The following is a 21,559-nucleotide window of genomic DNA, read 5'->3' as shown; positions in this document are numbered from 1 at the left end:
GTAGGGATTTAATACAGCCATACTTGCCAACTAGTTCTTTAAGATCTCCAGACAAAATTTTAATGCATATTCCTCGGTTTCACTTTACTTACTTACTATTTTCATTATTTGTCTGCTGTTATTGAGGCATCCATTGTATATGGACCACATTCCATTTCCCAAAATTGCTTGGTTAGAGGGCCATTTATGATATTCCTGTATTAATTAGGCCTGGAATAATAGGATTATGATTATATTATGTTATAACTATGTCATAGATATGTAATTATATGTTATTATTATTATGTCACTATATATTACTATGTAATTACATGTAATATATATTTTTTAACTAGGCAGTTCTTCTTCATGCAATCAAGGACAAATTTATTATGCTGTTTTTCATGCCCAAAGTTTGCATTTTTGTTATCTGTGGGTTTTTACAATCCCATTTAGATATGCGAAGTAACAACCTTGCTCTGAGCAAGAACAAATCCTAGGATTGTTAGGAAGGGAATAAGGGGCCTAATTACTCAGCATAGTGTCCACATTTTCTACTTGTTAAGCAGAGTGCTTTCAGTTTTCAGAGGACTACGTGCACTGATTTAAGCTGCATAGCATTTTAAAGTAAATGAAGATAAGAAATTATAAATGATGCACAGACCTTCGACTAAATCATAGTTTTACAATGGGTTTGAATATCTAAAAACAAACAAAGAAATCGACTAAATCGGAAAAAATAAAGATTCCAACCACACTTGTTAGATTAACATGTCCCCTTGTTGATAATCAAGGCTATATTAAAGATATATTTGTGTGAATATTTTCTCTTCTTTTCTCTCAGCTTCTAACCCATGTGTCGGTAACAGTGGAAGAGGTCCATGTTCTCACCTCTGTCTTATAAATTACAACGGTTCTGCGTCTTGCTCCTGTCCACATCTCATGAAATTGTCGGCGAACAACCGAAGCTGCCAAGGTGAGCTCGACCTGTCTGGTGGGTCTTAAATCTCCTTTCTTAGAAGACAAATTTGGCCCCCACAAAGGGATTCGTCACCCAAAAATTAAAATTCTGTAATCATTTACACAACTCATAAGTCATCCCAAACCCATATGACGTTTTTCCTCCAATGAACACTTTTGTTCTTTCCTAAATTGCTCTTTCCTATACAATACAGTCTTGGTTTGATCCAAAAAAAAAATGGTTGATCTGCAATTGGATGGATATAAAGCAGAATATCTGATAATGGAATAATTAAAGCATGTATCAAGGGACTTCTGTAACCTACCTAAACTCATTACAAACTATAATGGAGATTTCTCTTTATTGGCTGCCCCAAGATCTCTTTAGAGGTCAGGATAGTTGAATTTACAGTAGGACTCCTATTACTCAAATGTCTTTATAGCTCTGTCTTTGTGAGGGCATTGGATCTTAATTTCCCTGATAATAGCTGTCCCATCAAATGATTTAGGTCACAGTATTTCAGAGATATAAAAGACAGGAGAGCAACGATTATTGTTATTATCAGTGTAGTGCAATTATTCAGAATTTAATTGAGAATACATTTTGAGTTCCTACTCAATTATATGCAACAGGATGCAGTTGTAATTTGACTTTTAATTTAAAGAAGAATAATTAAAATTGAATGGCATGCAAACAAATAGATGTGCAGTTTGTAATAATTAATTTCATTATAAAAAGATATATTTAAATTATTTTTATTACATGATGAATATTACGGATGGGATGATATATTGAATTTCAATGCATCACGTACCAAAACATTGATGAACCATATCGAGGCAAATCTCAATATTTTGATACCTGCAACATTTTTTTCTGTCCATTTGATCATAAATATAATGACCCGTCAAACATCATAATCTCTCTATTGCTTGAATTGACGTCCACTCCACTTTTGTTCTACACTGTTTACAGAGTTTGTACAAGGTCCTTGAAGTGCTTAAAGTGCCTGAATTTAGCTTTTAGAAATATAAGTACTGGAACACCTGGAAAATCTCCTTGTTTTGTTGATGAGTGCTTGAGCTTAAAACGGACCATTTCTTCCATGTAATATGTGTCCATCAAAGTTGAGATCCCGCACTCTACTTTCATTGAATAATGTGTCTTTTAATATCCTTTTTGTTTTTCACAGTCAGATTAAAAAGTACAAATAAATATTAATATTAATAAAAAAAGCACGGATGCCTAAAAAATGAGACTTCTTCCTCGTAAATGAATGAACAGAAACACCTGTGTGAGTCTGTGAGATGCACATTGAACTCTTAAAGTGACAGTACCATTATATGGCTTGTTTATAGAAATTAACTTTAACTCAATGTTTTTACTTTTCAATTGTACATGTTATTTAAAACATTGACAGCTCATATCATTATTATATATACAATTTCAAGAAATAATATGAATTGATAAAATATATAATTTTTTATATTTATAAGAAGTAAATAGTTAAAATATGAATATTATAATCAAAACAAACAAATTAAATTAATTTCGGGACAGGTTCTGTTCAGTTCTATTGCTTGTTCTACACTTGATCAGCCTGAAGGTAGCCCACTATGTTTGTTTGTTCGTGATCTTGTCTTATAGAGAAAAGTATATGAGAAAATCTTATATTTACACTTTGAGCATTTCAATTGTATATTAAAGAGAAATTATAATGTGCATCTTGTGCAAAAATTGTAAATAATAATAATAATTCAGCCTTACTTTGTCATTTAAATGCTATCATATTAAATCGGCAAGATATCGAATCGTGGACCACATATCGTACATCAAACTGAATCGTGAGATAATCATATCGTCCCATCCCTAATGCATAAAACATAATATAATATTCTTTCTTTCTGAAACAAAATATGGACAGTTATTGAAGAACACTTAATTTCTCAAAAATATGTCTAATGTCTAAGAATCCTTTTTTTTTAAATCAGGGAATAAATCAGCATAGTTGTTCAAAAATGACCAATTACCAATTACAAATTATGCAACAAAATGTTTGTTGGTAAACATGTTTTGGACTAATTCAATTTAGCTGTCGAGTGACTTCAATATCCTGTGGGGCATAGAAGTTAAATTCAAATTCCAATTTAAGAACTGAAAGGGACACAATTTTGAATGTCAAATTGCGAACTTTTCCCAGTTTTTTGTGATTTATATTTCTATATACCTGAACAGGTGTGAAGAGATTTCTATTATACGCTCGGAGATCTGAGATTCGAGGAGTGGACATAGACAACCCATACCTCAACATCATCACAGCCCTTACGGTACCCGATATCGATGACGTCACGGCAATGGATTATGATGTGATAGACGAAAGGATTTATTGGGCCGACGCGAAGACCCAAACAATAAAAAGGGCGTTCATTAACGGAACCAAACTTGAAACCATCATGTCTGGAGGTATGTTGGGGTGCATTTTGTCAAAGTATACAATTAGGCCTAGTTTTATCAATAGAAGTGTCAGATATTTTTTTATTAATTATTTAAATTTATTTACTAAATGAAGATGAAGTGTGTTATTTTTCAATGTTAAAATGCTTTCTACTCTCCGATCTTAATGTGATGGAATATACTGATTATTCATCGATAATATGTGCTGTTGTCATTTGTTTACAGATCTGTCCAATGTCCGTGGCCTGGCTATAGATTGGCTGTCCAGGAATATGTACTGGATGAGCTCAGACAACGACGAGACCCACATAAACATCGCCCGTTTGGATGGATCTCTCAAAACTACTGTCGTTCACGGCATGGACAAACCCAAGTGCCTTGTCTTGCATCCATCCAAAGGGTAACATAATGAAAACTATTTTAAAACTCAACAGTATCTGAAATGGCAGATGTTCTAATGTCAAATTAAACTGCAAAACATTTTTGTGTCACAAGGTTGGTATTCTATTTATTAACAAAGTAATTGCATATTTCCGTTGAATTGTCACCTTTCGTTACCTTCAAAGCGGCTTATAAAAACATCAGTTAAAAAGTTAATTACTCAACAGGTCTATTTTCAGTGTTCACAATTAATTGACGTTATTAAAGTATTTTTCTTGGAGTTGATTAAGACTGACAAATTGTTCTAGCCGTGTAAACTCTTTAACGAAGCCAAACTGGTCGTCAGCCAATCAGAAACTGGAATTTATCTTACCCTTGTTGCGCTGGTCAATGACAGCTCGTTAATTAGCATACATTATGATTCCAAGCATGCAACCCAATTAAAAATGGAGCCAGTTGCTTGCCATTGTTTACACAAGATTTAATATAACAGAATGGTGTAATCCATTGATGAGTCTTAACCACGGTACACTGCATGTGTTTTTCCTTTCAGTTCTATTTCACTTCACATCCTGATATCTCCTGTGATCTATGCCCCTTATGTTACACTTCTCCACCAGCTGTCATTTCATTTTAGCTTTCGACCCGATTGACATTTCTGAAAGTTATGTCACAAAGGTTCATGCGCAACATCAAGATGTATGAGGAAGATAGAGACAGCTTTATTTGATTGTTTTCTGGCCTGTGGTGATTCTGAAGATAACGTTATTTCTTACCTCCTGGCTTAAAAAGAGTGCCAGTTCTTAAAGTGACAAAGCACCATTCTTCATCTTGAAGACTTATCCATATCTCTGAATGTATCTTGTTTTTTATGGTCTGCAGGAAGATGTTCTGGATGGATGGGAGCACGATAAACATGGCGAACATGGATGGCAGTAACATCAAGATTTTGCACCAGAACCAAAAAGAGCCAGTTGGTAAATTTCATTAATTCTCTTTCAGAAACATTGCAGTAACTTGGATAATAATTGCCATTAATTCATCTATTGTATGGTTTTACAAAAAAAAATATTTTCTCATATCTTGAGGACTATTGAATTGGACATCTACATTGTTTTGATTAATCTTTTATAAAATGCTCTAAATATTGTTTTGTTTTGCTAAAGCTTTGATGAATATTTGATAAAATGCTTTTGTTTTGTTTTGCAAAGTATGTAAATGTTGTTTTGTTTGTTTTGTCTTTTTATTTCAAAAGCTTTGATAAATCTTTGATAAAATGGCTTAGTTTTTGTAAAGATATTCAATGGAAGGAGGAGGCGAGAACCGGCTTGATAATATAAATGATAGTTTTAATGAGAAACTTAAAACAAAGACACAAACACACACACACATGACGGACATGTCCGTAAACGATCTCTCTCTCTCGCACGGCCCTCTGCAGTCGGCCTTTAACCCTCACGGAGGCATAATTAGCCTAATACGGGACCAGGTGCGTAGGATCACGACCAGGCCCCGCCCTACGCCCTGACACATTCCTCCCTCGTTCTCTCAGGCTGGGGAGCCCCCGGCCTGACGTACATCCCCCCCCCCCCTTTCCCTCGGGGAGGGCGCGCCTTCTGCGCCTTCTGCCGGCAGGTCATCCCCCATCTACCTGGACGAGGGAGGGGACAAGGGGAGGGAAACAGAAATAATTACAATTATTATTTTAAAAACTGTAACATTTAAAAGAGGGAAAAGGCCAACGCAGAGCGACAGTGAGAGAGAGAGAGGAGAGAGAAAAAAATCGTACTTGCCAGTTCTCCGATACGCCGCAGCTCGTTCCTCGGCCACTCCTCCACCCTCTATCGGACGACAGCCGCGCCTCTCCGGGCGGATCCGAGGCAGTCCTCCAGCCCCTGGCGGACGGAACACCTCGCCATGTTCTCAGGGAACAGAAGGGGTCTCCCCCGCCCCTGGCAGCGGTTCTCTCGCTCCAGGCGTTCGCCAGTGAGCCCCTCCCCGCTCGCGGTCGGAGGTCTTAAAACCCGCTGCGATTCAGCGGCCGGTAGGCGACTCCTGCGCCCCTGGCAGGGGCCCTGACCGCTCTAGGCGGTCGGCTAGGAGCCCCTTCTCCCCTCGCGGTCGGCGGCCATCGTCCTCGTTCAGGCGGCTGGGCTCCTCGTCCCTCGGCAGATGGCCGTGGCTGCTCCGTTGGGGTGGACGGTAGTGGCGAGAACTCTACTACGGCGTATCCCTCCTCCTTCCCGGGCTTCGGCACCAGTGTAAAGGTATTCAATGGAAAGGAGGAGGCGAGAACAGGCTTGATAATATAAATGATAGTTTTAATGAGAAACTTAAAACAAAGACACAAACACATATGACGGACATGTCCGTAAACGATCTCTCTCTCTCGCACGGTCCCCTGCTAGTCAGCCTTTAACCCTCACGGAGGCATAATTAGCCTAATACGGGACTGGGTGCGTAGGATCACGACCCGGCCCCGCCCTCCGCCCTGACACAGTTTTGTTTTGCAAAAGTTTTGAATTATTTTGTGTTGTTTTGCATATATATATAAGCTTTATTTTGTTTTGATCTGCAAAGCTTAAATCTATTGGTTTCATTTCGAACAACCTTTAAACATTAGGAATATGAGAAATGAGGCACTAATTGCACATTCTTTCTTAAAGGGGTCATATAATGGTACATGCACTTTTTCAAGTTGATTGTACTGAAATGTGTGTTGGCTGTGCCTGTACACAACCATCCTATTATGATAAAAATCCATCCAGTGTTTTTGTTTTAATCTCCTTATATATTTTCCCCTGCCTCAAATCGAGCCGTTCGACCGTGTGACGTCACATGGTCGGATGCCCCTCCCAGGATTGTTGATTGACAGCAGTGTTTCAACACAGACCCGCCCTCGCTTAGCGAGCTGTCAATCATAGTCCGTCATCATTGTTGATGCACTGGAGCAGAATGGCGCCTAAGCGATTGTGGTGTCCTGTTCTTCGGTGTAATAACGAACACAGCAGTCATTTTGATGTTCCTAAATCTGAACCGCTGAAGACGCAGTGGCTGAGTTTTGTTTACGATGGGAATATTCCCCATGAGCAACGTCAATGCGTTCATGTTTGCGCGAATCATTTTTCACCAGACTGCTTTATAAACAAGGGTCAGTATAAAGCTGGTTTTGCTAAGAAGCTGCTGCTGAAAAAAGATTCGGTACCAACTATTTATATTCCCTATGCACCTCCAGAAGAAGTAAGTGTAACGTTTTATTAACCTTTATATTAATCTTTGCAAATCGCTTGCACGCTTCACAATGAATGTGGCTAATGTTTACACTCAGGGTACATTACGGCATGTTTTCCATAACGTTACGACGTTCTCAATATAATTCATAATCCCTCGTTTATAATGAACAACGCATTATGGTTATTGTGTTATTAAAAACTGTGTACGCAGGTGTTACAGTTAACATGGTAACACTAAGTTACACCTGGTTTACTTGTATGTTACTGATTAAGAAGTAATGTCAAAAAAACAGTTATACGGAGAATAACTCCAGAACGGAGGGGCGGGGTGACCAAAGCTCATTATCATTTAAAGTCATATGCTCTGAAACGGCGTGCTGAAAACAGAGCTGTTTTTGAGCAGGTAAAATTAGTGTTTTCTTAAAATACTAATGAGAATTTTTAATAAAAGTATATTACAAAGTTTTCATTTAGACCCTAAAGATTCATATTAACTTGTACAAAAATGGCATTATATGACCCCTTTAAGACTCTGTCCGCTCTATCCATTATATCTACAGTAATTTGGTCTGAGAAGTAGCCCAAGGTATTGGTAGAGCTATGTGATATATACCCCATTCTCTATTCTACTCATAATTAAAGCAAAAATCTCCCTGACACACAGTACATAAGAATATAGCCTTAAGAATATCCTAAGTAACAGGAGTTTTGATGTGAATGAAGGATTATTATGAAAAAATAATGAACTCTTTTTGAATACTGGTTATGCTGCTGCACAAATAAACATGGTATGCTGTAAAGAAATTGCAGATTTGAAATAACCAGACACATTTTGTAAGCAACGATGTGTGTTGATAGTCATTAGATGAAACAATATCCAGTGGCTTTGTTATTTAAATCAGTTTAACCAATGCAGATACATTTAAACAATATATAACAATCTAGTTTTGGGATGATTTTGTTAAAATGCTTTCGTTTTTAGGGCTTTCGATAGACTACACATCCAATAAGCTGTACTGGATTAGTTCTGGAAACGGAACCATAAATAGGTGTAACCTGGATGGGAGTGGCCTTGGTGTGTTTGACAGCTTGAAAAAAGAGTTAAGGAAAGCTACCGCATTGGCTGTGATGGGTGAGTGAAGGCTGTTTTTTGTGGGTAAAATCTGCTATTAATTTAGGAAGGTTAATCATAAGTGAACAAGTGGAGCTGTTTAATTAGTCCAGTGATAAACATATGTACTGTATATATCATAATACAACATTTATTATATATTTATTATATATAATATAACATTCTTGCACAACAGCACTGCATAACATATATTTTATATTTTATTTTATTTTAATTTTTATGTGAAACTTCAGCCCCAGGGTTGTTTTAAAACTTAATTATGGAGCTGATTTAGTACTGTCACATATTCCCTGTATTCTTTTGTTTTTGTGCTTTTACGTTGAAGTTCTTGTTTAGTTCCTGTTTCCTGTTAGGTTTTTGTAGTTATTTGTAGTTTCATTTTATGATTGGTTTTCCCCTGATTGGTTCTCATTCCCTGATTGTTTCCCCAGGTGTTCCTTGTTTTCCCTTGTGTATTTAAGCCCTTGTTTCCCCCAGGATCTAAGTGCAGCTTTATTAAAATAAACAAAACATCTCAGAATAAAGAAAAACACAGGGAACCTAGCACAGAGCATAACACAACATGCAATAACTGACTAATTAACTGGGGGAAACAAGGAACACCTGGGGAAACAATCAGGGAATGAGAAACAATCAGGGGAAACCAATCATAAAATTAAACTACAAAGAACTAAAGAAAAACCTAACAGGAAACAGGAACAAAACAAGAACTTCAACATAAAAGCACAAAAACAAAAGACAACAGGGAATATGTGACAAGTACACTGCAATTACAAATCAATTGAGGGACTTTTTTCCAATTGTTGAAGTGCAAACATGTTGCAATTATATTATTGGTTAATATTATAGTATATATTAGAGACGCATACAATGTGCTTTTTTGTTTAGCTTTTGGTGTTGTTTCGTTTTCCAGAAGCTTTCACAAAATATTTTTTATTTTGTTTTGGTTTTACTACTGTTTTTATATAATGTGTTTATTTATTGATTGATTAATTTTATTTTATTATTATTGTTATTATTAGTAGTAGTAGTTTTAGTTTATTTATTTATTGCAAAGTTGTAGTGGAAACATGTTACAATAAACAATATTATTATTGGTATATTATATTATTTTGCCCCACCCATATGACTGCAGAATGCTTCAATTAATCAATCAAAATCAAGTTTTACAGACAGTCACTGAAAAGTACATTTTGATGAATGATTATTATTTTTTTTCTTTTCTTTAGAATAACGTCCACTGTTGTGCACAACTAATCGAGTGACATTTATTAAGAAAGTAAATATGGTCAGCATTGATTTCATGTTGTCTTTGAGGTGAAAAAGAACTTCCCAGAACATACACATCACATATGAACTAAACTTACACTTAAAGGGGGAGAAAACTGCTCCGTGTCTTTCGCTCAAATACAAAAGGCTTTTGAGGAAACTCAATGAAGAACTTGTCCTTGTGCTTCTCTGTCTTTCATCATTTCGTTTCCTCTGACCTGCTGCGTAACTTTGTCGAGAGGGTTCCACGAAAAGGCGAAGGGGAACATGGCACACATTTTTCATCATTTGTGGATTGACATTAATCTGTTTGAGCGTGAAACAGCTGGTTGAAAACCAGAGGATCATCAGCTCAAGACATAAATTCTGACTTGCAGCATCTGCCGTTTGAAACTCCTCGTACCTTTCTTCTCACCCTCAATCTTCAGGAGATAATATGTACTGGCTAGCAGGTGAGACAAAGCTTCACAGTTTCCTGTAGAACTGGGTGATACGAGGGTGTATCAATTCATGAGAATACAGAAGAAATATCAGTTAGATTTTGCTAGTTGAAATTCTGCTACATTGTTTATGCCACGGTAGATATATCTATAGGTCTGTAAGTGTGCAGGACTGCTTCACATTATTTACACTTAAAAAATGGAGTAATGTGAAAATACACAGCAGTACGTGTCCCAAACGAATCTAAATGAGGATGAAAAGTTATTTGCCGACTTTTCACATTAAACATTTTCGTAATTGATATACTGTCACATGTGATCGTATATCATTACTTCAGATGTGACACACACAATCAGGGCTGGACTGATAATCTGGCATACCGGGCATTTTCCCGGTGGGCAGATGCACTTTGGGGCCGTTCAGGGGCGGACTGGCCATCGGGAGAACCGAGCGGGCCGGTAGGTTGGCCACAAAACTGGCTGAATGGACCGCAATAAGCTAAAATGAGCTGCCGCGTTATGCAGAACAGACCACTTTTGGTTCATGCTCATTGTTGGGGAAGCTACTTAGAAACTGTAGTAGTACAGATCAGCGAATAACTAAATATTTTCTTTAAAACAAAGAAAGTGTGCAAGGGCTCAAGTGAATCAGTGAATCATTTATGAGAACTAGTATATTTACATGAACCGTCTGAACGAACTGACTCACTAAACTCAGTTGGAGTTTTCAATGCTTAATATAGTGGAATTGTTTGTTTTAGCCGGTTCATTTACATGAACTGTCTGAAAGAGCCGATTCATTATTATCAAATTATTTGGATTCCCCAGCGCTACATATGAGGGTTCAGGTGAACGGATTTGATTACTCCCTCGTCTCCATTGCTGAATTTGCAATGCATTCTGACAAATGTAGCGAATTGTGACACTTCACCACGACTTGTTGGAAAATGTACTGTAGCTTGTTACTGGAAAAACTACAGTATTATGAAAATAGCTGAACTACTGTCACACTTTAGATTGTAGCGTTGCTACTTTTAGTTAGCTACTCCCCAACACTGCCATTGGCATTACCACATAGTTATTTAATATATAAACTATTTTTTTAATTGAATGTCCTGTTGAAATAAATATGTAAGGGATTATGTACTGTCAGCTGATTGTTATCACAAAATAAACCCCGACAGGGAAATCAGGACCCTGACGTGAAGCGACTTGTATCAGCCTGAAGGGGTTTATTTTGCAATAACAACCGACTGACTGTACATTATCACGCTTATTGCAAGACAAATAAATAAATGCACATGAAACATTAATTTGAGTTGAAATTATTTTATTTGCTAACTTTTAGAGATCTCACAGTGATCCAAGAAGCAGAAAAGATGGTTTGCAGTACCCGGATGAGCAGTCTGATGTTTGTGCGGTTGTGACTGCTAGATGGCGCCATTGGCCAATCAGAATCAAGAATTCCAGAGAGCCGTGTAATAAATTGTGATATATAACCATACTGTGAAAAGAAGTTACTGATACACTGATGCAAGATTTTGGTTGACCCACCTACCTCTATTTCTTGGTAAAAGATCAAATTCTTCAGGAATGTTTGGCCTGGGTAGCTCAGCGAGTATTGACGCTGACTACCACCCCTTGAGTCGCGAGTTTGAATCCAGGGTGTGCTGAGTGACTCTAGCCAGGTCTCCTTAGCAACCAAAATGGCCCGGTTGCTAGGGAGGGTAGAGTCACACAGGAATAACCTCCTTGTGGTCGCGATTAGTGGTTCTCGCTCTCAATGGGGCGCGTGGTAAGTTGTGTGTGGATCATGGACCCGTTGCATGTGACTCTACCCTCCATGTACAACGAGCCACGTGATAAAATGCATGGACTGACTCTCTCAGAAGCGGAGGCAACTGAGACTTGTCCTCCGCCACCAGGATTGAGGTGAGTAACTAAGCCACCACAAGGACCTACTAAGTAGTGGAATTGGGCATTCCAAATTGGGAAAAGGGGGATAATTTTTTTTAAAAGACTTCAGGAATGTGATCATGTCATCTACCTAGCCAAGTCCTCTGCTTACTCTGATAAAATCCATTTGGAAATGTATTATTTGATTAAATTCTCAAAAATAACCCGTACATGCTTCTCTTAGTGTATCATCTCATCAAACACATTGGCATTAAGCCCCATCGCAGAAATAAGATGTTGTCTGGAGCAGCTAATACAATCAGTTTGAGATATATCCAAACAATCAACGTCTGTGAAGGTCTGCGATATGGGCTGTTAATGGAGGGAAGGTTGGATCTACGTTCTTTCTGGTTTCCTCTTATTAACACTATATGTTTATGTTAGTTACTATAGAAACCATGCTTTTCATTTATACGACGGTAGCTTGGTATTTGCCTTTCTTTTGCGTGTCTCAATGTAAGGGTATTGTGGACATTGGAAACACATATTAGAAGGCACATACTTACAGTATGCTATGGATAGCAATGCAATAATTAAATTGAGTAAAATTTAAATAAAGTCATTTTATCTCAAAATCAGACACTAGACAATTCATTGAAGAAAATAAAAACACACTGGCTTTCGTTTGAACAAACAAGCCTCTCACTTCATATTGTCTTTGGCCTCTATATTAATTTGTTTCTCACTTCATTTCCACATTTCTTTTTTCTTTGTCTTGTCTACCCTGTTAGCTCAATATCACAGTTTGTGAAACTTGTCTGCCACATTCCCTATTCTATCTGGCTATTTGATTATTACACTCGTTTGTTTAATATTAATGTCTAATTAACCCCATTTTATACCAGCCATCCCTGGAGTAACACAACGAGTTAGGAGATAATGAATTATTAACGACTTCTTTTCCATTTCCATTTTCTTTGTCATTGTTGTCATTATAGAAAGTAGTCCGTCAATGTCCTACATTAATACAAACGATTTAACTAATCCTCCTTTGTGTCCTTCATGATGTAGTGGACATTGGGGCTGGTTTTCACAAGGGGAAGTTGATGCTATATATCTTAGCTTATGTATAAGATTACAGATTTGATTAATACATTTCTTACTAGTTCTTACTAAGTCCTTCTTGTAACATATAGTGGGTTTTATTGTGTTTACTTGTAAGCACAATGGCTATTACAAAAATATGATACTGTAATTTTAGTTTTATTTCAATAGGTAATAGCATACTTGCTGCATATGTATGCTATTAACTATTGATTTATGACTAGTAAAAAAAATTGTTTTATATCTGTATTTTGGTTTTACAATTTTTTTCAGATTTCTGTAATTGTTTTTAACTAGTAAGAAAGCCTTTTAAGATATCTTTAATTATTCTTAAATGTATTGATATCTGAAATGTACAAAGCTGATATATAAAATTGGTATTTCAACTAGCAATAAATTAATTATATATGCTTGTGATTGTGTTTTAAACATGAGTGAATGACAGATAATTGCACAATTATACTAGTGAAAATGCAGTTACAGATATCAATAATTATTTTTTTGCTAGTTGGAATACCAATTATATATATTAGCTTAATGAATTTCAGATATCAATGCATTTAATAATAATTAAAGATAGCTTAAAAGGCTTTTATTACTAGTTATTACAAAATATTACAGAAATCTGAAAAAATAAATATTAAAACCAAAATATTTGCATTTTTACTAGTTGTAATTCAATAGTTGATAGCATACAAGAGATTATGCTATTAACTATTGAATTAATAGATATCAATAATTATGTTTTTTGCTAGTTAAAACTATATGTTTGATATTAGGAGTGGGTATTTCCTCTTCAATTTTTACATCATACATCAAGAATAAAAAATAAATAAAAAATGGTTCAAACGTACTTACTAATATAAAACAAAATCACACTTTCACTAGAAGTTTATTATTTCTCTTACTATGTTTATTGTTTATTATTATTGCATCAAACACCAAAGCAAATTCCTTGTATGTGAAAACTTACTTGGCAATAAAGTTAATTCTGATTCTGAGAAGTAATTCAAATCAAATCAATCAAATCAAATCTCTTTATTGTCACACGACCATATACACAAGTGCAACAGTGGGTGAAATTCTTGTGTGCAGTTCCGAGCAACATGGCAGTCATGACAGTGACAAGACATATACCAATTACAGTAAACAACATACTTACACAAAACAATTTACATATCAAATGTACACATACTTACACAACACAATAATAATATACAATGTACAGTAAACAATACACACAATGTAGAATACACATACAATAAAAATAAGAGTATATAAAAACATTCAATTTCTATGTCAAGAATTGGAATTTTTAGCCAAAAATGTATAATACATTTCTATAACTCATATCCTGCTTGTGATTTAATGTTGAAAGGGCTTGCGATAATTACACAAGTTTGTTGGTTTCAAACATTTATTTGAAAAATAAATCTTTGTTTGTGAAATCGGTCCTCCAAACTAAAATTGCAGCATCATATTTTTGTAATAGCTGTTGGATTTACAAGTAAACACAATAAAACCCACTATAAGTCAACCACTAAGAGTTAACTATAAAATGAAGGATGTTTTTAATGGAAAAGTTGAACTGTGTTGTCAGGACAATGCGTTTTATGTATTTCAGTTGTGTGCGATTTATTAATAAAAAATTTTGTTAGCCAAAAAAGGATCGATCATTTGTTAGTAACATTTAAAAGTTTTGCTGCTTTATAAATTCTTTTGTGTTTCTGAATTATTTTACTGTTTTAATTTAGTTGAAAAGCCTAAAATTGGCAAATTCCATTGTGACAACGTACCCCATGTAGGTCAACGTTTGTTTTTTCCTGGGCATTAATAGTGGAAATGTTCCAAATCTGTGTTGTAGCCAAGACTTTATGGTCTATATGTAAACAGAAATTGCCTTTCAAAAATAAACCTACCCTGAGAAAAATCCACTAGAGGAAAAAGTGTGACAACTAGCCCCCGTTTCCCCAATACACCAAGACTGTCCTTCGTAATTCATTCTCCCTGGGTTTGTGTCTGCCAATGGCTGATAGCTTCAGTTCAGGCCGAAAGCTAAGAATAGTCCAGCTTGATTTGGCATCTGAATGTAATCCATTCTGGGCTGCAAAGGGACTTAGATGGCGTTGCTTGTACCTATGGGATTCATAAGTGCTGAGAGGGTGGATAGGAAGGAGCAATGGACATTACGGTGGTGTAGTTTGGTGTCGGGGGACATTCTCCCTTTCACTGTAAGACACAGTGAAAGGGAGAATGTGTCTTACAGTGAAAGGGAGAATGTCACTGTAAGACACAGTTCACAAGTAAGATGGCAAAGGAATGTGTTGCTAGCTGTGAATTGTTCCGGTCATCAGAGAAATGGAACTTGGGAGACTGCAGCACACCTCCCAAGCCTTGTTATGATGTGTTATCACAGTCGGTGTGTGAACTGAGTTTATGTATGTGTATATATATATATATATATATATATATATATATATATATATATATATATATATATTTAAGTCCTGGTTGTTTTGCTTCATGCTGGCATCAGTGTTGTATTATGCATTAAAGACTGAGTTGACAGAACACTAGAGCTTAGTGGATTTGTTCCACATGGTTGCAATGTGCTGTCCGCAGAAATAAAATATAGAAATAGATAAAGACAGAACAGTAAAGCAATTTGGATGCATCCTGGATTGGTTTCATAAAGGTCTTTTGACAAGTATGAGACCTCCCATGTTGCAGTTGGCACAACACCTGTTCTGCAGTGTGAGAATTTGTACTTCTTTTAACATTTATTTGTATACAGCTACTGTAGATTGATGTATAAATTGAAAGACTACATGGCATTTTTTTAATTTTTAGAATTCACTTTTCACACTACAAGACTAAGTAAACTTATACAAGTAAAATGGTGATTAGAAATAGTGAAAATCTTGGCAAAAAAAAGAAAAGAGTGACCCTGTAGAGATTTTAAAGGGGTGGTTACACTAGGCTTTCAGCACACAGTTGTTTTTCTTTATTTTTTCGGACAATGCAACGAACCTGTATATAATGTCACCCGGGATGGCTTTTGGTGTAAGTAAATAATACATCACATAACAAATACTATTAAATAAAAAAAAATATATATATATATATTGTCTATTCACTTTCCTGCAACAATAAAACACACAAATTTAAGATATTTATTATTTGTATTGCGCCAAGAGGTCATCATGTTACATTTCGATCTTCTATTAGTCTTGCGTCCTCTCGTCTTACAAATTCACGGTTCAAGATTTCACCAATCTTGAACTTTGGGTCGCAGTGTCGTACAAAATGTCTTCGCATGAGCTTGTATTTCCGGCCTCCCGTGTTTGGATGTGTTTGAATGGGAGTGAAAGGAGCATGAAGTGTAGTGTGACCGCCCTACACAAATTGAGTTTTCTGGGGCTTAAAGTAAAAAATGCCATGTGTGAAATCACCTCGGACAACCTTTGTCAGTGTTCTTATACATTAACAGCTCAAAAACATGTTTTGCTTTCATTTGTGACACCCTTTTTACTTTCTTAATACATGTTATTGATCTAATTGTGAAAAATGATATCTGTGTAATCATAGCATGTACTTGTACATGAAGAAACAAAACAAATTGCCTTTGGAATCTTTTATCTAAATGTAATAAATGAATCCACCACTGAAGCGAGCTTCCTTTTTTTTTTACTTTAAATCTTGTTTTTTTCAAAGTTAAAGTTTATGTCCATGTTATTGGTCAACTGTTTTTTAGTAGCAAAATGAAAGCAGTGTTTTTGATTATTACCTCTAGGTGGGAAACTGTGGTGGGCCGATGATGTTCTCGCTCAGCTTGGGACGGTTAACAAGTGGGACGGAAAAAACCTGACGGTTCTTCGGAATAAGACCACTAGTGTGGTCCACATCAAAGTGTATGACAAAGACAGTCAGAAAGGTAACATAAAAACACCTCACTGAGTGTTTTGTCTTCAATAAAATCCAGACTCAACAACTTCACAAGAGTAATTAGGATCAAATCTGATTTTCTCTTTGAAGCAGACAAAGTTTATGTTTGGTAGCACACAAACACCAACAAAAAACAGAAAAACCCAAGGTTTCCACACCACATACATACTGTATATTCTGTGAGACTTAAATTTGTGAGAATTGCGTGACTTGAATTATTATTAATGACAATTATTTTTCTGGGCCTGGAAAAACTCCCATAACCAAATACATCCATACAAAAAGATAAGAGCCAATACTTAGCTCAACATCATTTCTTCAAGGTTATGCTGCTCACAACCAAGTGTGTTTCATAATGGTCATGATTCCTTGATAAACACTGTCAATGCTCTTCGTTCTATATGAATTATGGTGAGAGACATTTATATCACTGACAGGTCTATTAGCGAAGGAGTGCTTGATCCTTTAAATGCTTTATTAGGATAAAAAAATGGCAATTAGGGGCTCTTCAAGGTAAATCTTTTTGCTTCCTCCTCAGATCTCCTCATACCAATTAGCTCCTTCATTTATCTCTCTGACACGGATCTCATGGGAGCAGAGGCACGTCTCATTACGGCACTTCAAATGAGCGAACTAGGGTGTCTCTTGCGAGGTGTCCAAGGAACAAAATCAAGCCACAAATGTTTTTTTTTCCTTCCAGTCAGTGTGTTAGGGATAATAGGGATAGGTCACAATGGTCAACTAGTCCTCCAACAACTGAGAAGTTGATTAGTGATTTTATTTAGATTTTTCTTCATATTTTCTTTTTTTTTTGTGCCATTTTAATTACTGCGCTGACTTCGCAATGTGCTATAGCTGTATAGTTTGCTCTGTAAAGCAATTTCTGAGATGTTGCGTCTTTAAATTCATCCCATTTAAAAAAGCACTGCCGCAAAAGCCATAAACATTCAGACATCTTTGGCTGTTGTGTTGCATTTTGCTCTGTTTTTTAGTGTTCCAACCAAAGTGTTGTGTTTTTTAAGACTGCAGGTTAAGTTAAAATAGTACAACTGGAAATACATATATTAAAATGTTGTGTCTTTATATTTATCTCTTTAAAGCAGTACTGCAACTGCTGTTCACCTGCAGATGGACATCTTTAGCGTTTGCGCCGTGCTTTGTGCTGTTTTTGAGGATTCTACCACAAGTTTTTTAGACGTTGTGTCACTTAAAAATATAGTCCAACTTTTAAAAACAAATCTTGAGATCCTTGCATTCTGACTCATTAGACAGTTGTTTCATAGCTTAAAATGTTGCATCCTTAAAGGCATAATTCACCCAAAAATGAAAATTCTCTCATCATTTACTCACCCTCATGCCATCCCAGTGTGTGACTTTCTTTCTTATGCAGAACACAAATTATGATTTTTAGATGACTCGTCACTCGACGTCACTCAACGTTGTGTCAAATGAAGTGACACAAGGGGTCTTCCTGGGATGCCAAATGTACCTCTGAACCTGAGAAAAGGCCAATGTCAAGTTGGGAGACAGAATTTGCATGCCCCGCCCCGGACATACGGGTATAAAGGGAAGCGGGGCAGCGAGTGTTGTGCAACAGCAAGCTGAAGTTCATCACTGTTTCACTCACCTCTGTCAGTGAGATGCATTGCTGTTGGATCTACGGCACATTTCCAGCTGGAGTTCTCTCTCTCTGCACGCTGTGCTGTCTACGCCCCTGGGCGCTTCGACATCGCTTTTCACTGTTAAAAGAGTGTTCTCCTCCTAAAAGTGTTTGATTTCTCTAAAAGAGTTTGAGTTTTCCACTCACAAAAGAGCAATACACAGCGGCGTTGAACATCCTTTTCAGGACGCGTCTTTTCAAGATGCCTTTCCGCCCCTGTGTTGTTCTTTGATGCAGTCGTTTTCTCTCCAAAACCGTCGGCCACAGACGCTGCCACATGAGCCTGGGCAGCGATCACACTGAGGCGGCGTTCGTGGATGGCTCATGTACCCATTGCGAGAATCGCCGCTGCATCGGAGAGCGTCTAGGCATCTGATGCAGAAGACTCGACTGGGCTGCCGCCTTCGGGCCAGTCTGCCCAGTCTGAGGTGGACGTGCAGATGGCCGACATGCTTTCCTGGGCTGCCGTGGCGTGGGCTTGGACTGGAACCCTCCGTCCTCCAAAGAGCATTCGCGGCTTGACGACTGGTACCTCGGCTAGCATGCAGTAGCCTGCTTGCACCTGTCTCGACAGGTCACGTAACATGTTCAGTGCGTGCCGTTTTTATATGGGACCGCTTGTGTCACTTTATTCGACACAACGTCGAGTGAGTGACAGAAGGGGAACGTCATGGTTACTGTTGTAACCTCCATTCCCCGAGGGAAGGAACGAGACGTTGTGTTCCTCCTGCCACAGCAATAGACCTACCACTAAACGGCCGTACCTTATTTTTGGCTCCTCAGTGCAAAATCCTGACTGGCACTCGCTGCCCCGCTTCCCTTTATACCTTTATACCCAAATTCTGTCTGCCAACTTGACATTGGCCTTTTCTCAGGTTCAGAGGTACGTTTGGCGTCCCAGGAAGACCCCTTGTGTCACTTAATTCAACACAACGTCTCGTTTTTAACTTTAAATCCTTCTGCTTTTAAGCTCTGCCGCTTCAGCCTTACACATGCAGACAAACTTATTTGTCTATTGTGTTGTGTTTTGCGCTCTTTCTTTTTTGTTTTGCGTCCCATCCCAAGTGTTGCATTTTTAAGATGCCATGCCAATTTACAAATAGTCCAACTTTTAAAAATGCTCCTTGAGACCCCTTCTTTCTGTTCCATTTCGTAGTTATGTATCTTAAAATGTTGCATCTTTAAATTCAGGCATACATATTCAGAAATTATTGAATAAAATTAAATTAATGCTATTTTTTGAGTGTCCTACTATAAGTATTGTGTTATTAAGATGGCTTGTCAATGTAAAAATAGTCTAACTATTTAAAACGCACCTCAAGACCACTGAATTCAGATCTATTACGTAGCTGTTTTTGAACACGAGAATGTTTTTTGCATATATGCCCCCTAAAAAATCATCAGCTGAACCAGCTTTCTTAAGACTAATTAGTCGACTGTTTATTCAACCCACTATCTAGTCAAGTTTGAAATAACTCAGTTATCAATATTACTAATTTGTAACCTGTTACTGAATTTGATTTCAGGACGTACACATTCCCTCGCCCTCAAGCACGTAAAGCATCTTTTAAGATTATTTTAGGAATTAATGAGGTGTTAATGTGTGTGTTTAAGCGGTTTGATTCTCTGTTTAGGTCGGAATCTGTGTGTGCCCAACAATGGTGGTTGTTCCCAGCTTTGCTTGCCCACCTCTGAAAATACTCGGATGTGCTCTTGTACTATGGGCTACAACCTTCGGCCCGACCGGTCCACCTGTGAAGGTACTACTGTTAGCTAAGCACATGAGTACCTAAAGTTTGCTCCTTATTTCCAACAATTTAGGTTTAATTTTTAAGACCTATTTGCTGGTTTACTTTTTTGCAGGTGTTCAGTCTTTCCTGATGTACTCTGTTAATGAAGGTATAAGAGGACTATCTATTGATCCCAGTGACAACTCTGAAGTTTTGATGCCTCTAACTGGCACTCTCTTTGCTGTGGGTCTGGACTACAATGCCGGTAAATGCACTTTTGTTTAGTTTCTTTGATGCCGTTTAACAGAATATTATCCCATAAGGGGTATTTGCACTGGTCACTTCATGTGTTTTTAATGATCGGATTGCTATTTAATAAGCACATTCTATTTACACTTGGCCACATCAGTGTGTCTCCCCTAAACCAATATAAATCTGATCTTCAGTTCCTGTGCTATATGCAAAAAAACAAAAACGAGTTTACTTTGTTTGTTTGCAATGTATTTTTTTCACTCATTCCTGATCAGTGTCACCAGGGATGAACTGCTGAATGTTCGGTAGAGCATGCCTGATAATTTTTTGCCGGTGTTTGATTATTTGGACGTTTTATTCGACATCTTAGTTGGAGGTGCAGTGGTGCTCTACAAGCGATCCAAAAGACGCACGTGAGGGAAGCGAGCCGGCGGGCTTGTGAAGCTTCATTAATGCAGCTTTAGGACTGCCGAGTATTCATCTGGCGAATGTCTGCTCCCTTGCCAATAAAATTAATGAAATGCTTCTGCTCACTCAAACAAATAAGGAGTTTTCTAACTCCGCTGCTCTGTGTTTCATGGAAACCTGGCTGAATGAAGCCACCCTGGACAGCACGTTTCATCTGCCGTGCTTCCAGCTGTTCAGAGTGGATCGCGTTGCGGATTCATTGGGGAAAGCGAGAAGGGGTGGAACATGCTTTTACATAAACAAAAGTTGGTGTACAGATGTAACAGCATTGAAGAAGATGCACTGTCCTAATTTAGAAGCACTCTTCATCAACTGTAAGCCTTTCTACTCACCGCGGGTGTTTTCCTCGTTCATTCTGGTGAGTGTTTATATCCAACCACAAGCATGCGAGAACGCAGCGTTCCAACAGCTGGCTGATCATATTATTATACACAGACGGGGAGCAACAACAGCCAGAGTCAGTCATTTTTATTCTGGGAGTTCAATAGAGCTAACCTCACCAGTGAACTGCCAAACTACAAATCATCTGGCCCTCCAGAGACAGAAATATACTGGATCATTGTTACATCACTGTAAAGGATGCATATCGCTCTGTCCCACGTGCAGATTTAGGACTCTCTGATCACTGTCTTATTTATCTTCTCCCGATCTACAA

The 21,559-nt window shown here is 37.4% G+C and overlaps 1 pseudogene; it reads left to right on the top strand.

Moving 5' to 3' along the window:
• LOC127639573 (low-density lipoprotein receptor-related protein 1B-like) overlaps nt 1–21,559 on the top strand; it is a 281,174-nt pseudogene that overhangs the window by 143,120 nt on the left and 116,495 nt on the right.

The sequence above is a fragment of the Xyrauchen texanus genome, chromosome 48 (genome assembly GCF_025860055.1).
Source record: "Xyrauchen texanus isolate HMW12.3.18 chromosome 48, RBS_HiC_50CHRs, whole genome shotgun sequence".
Taxonomy (NCBI): Eukaryota; Metazoa; Chordata; class Actinopteri; order Cypriniformes; family Catostomidae; genus Xyrauchen; species Xyrauchen texanus.
Note: the sequence above shows the minus strand (reverse complement) of the source record. Positions and strands in the feature narration are given on the sequence as shown.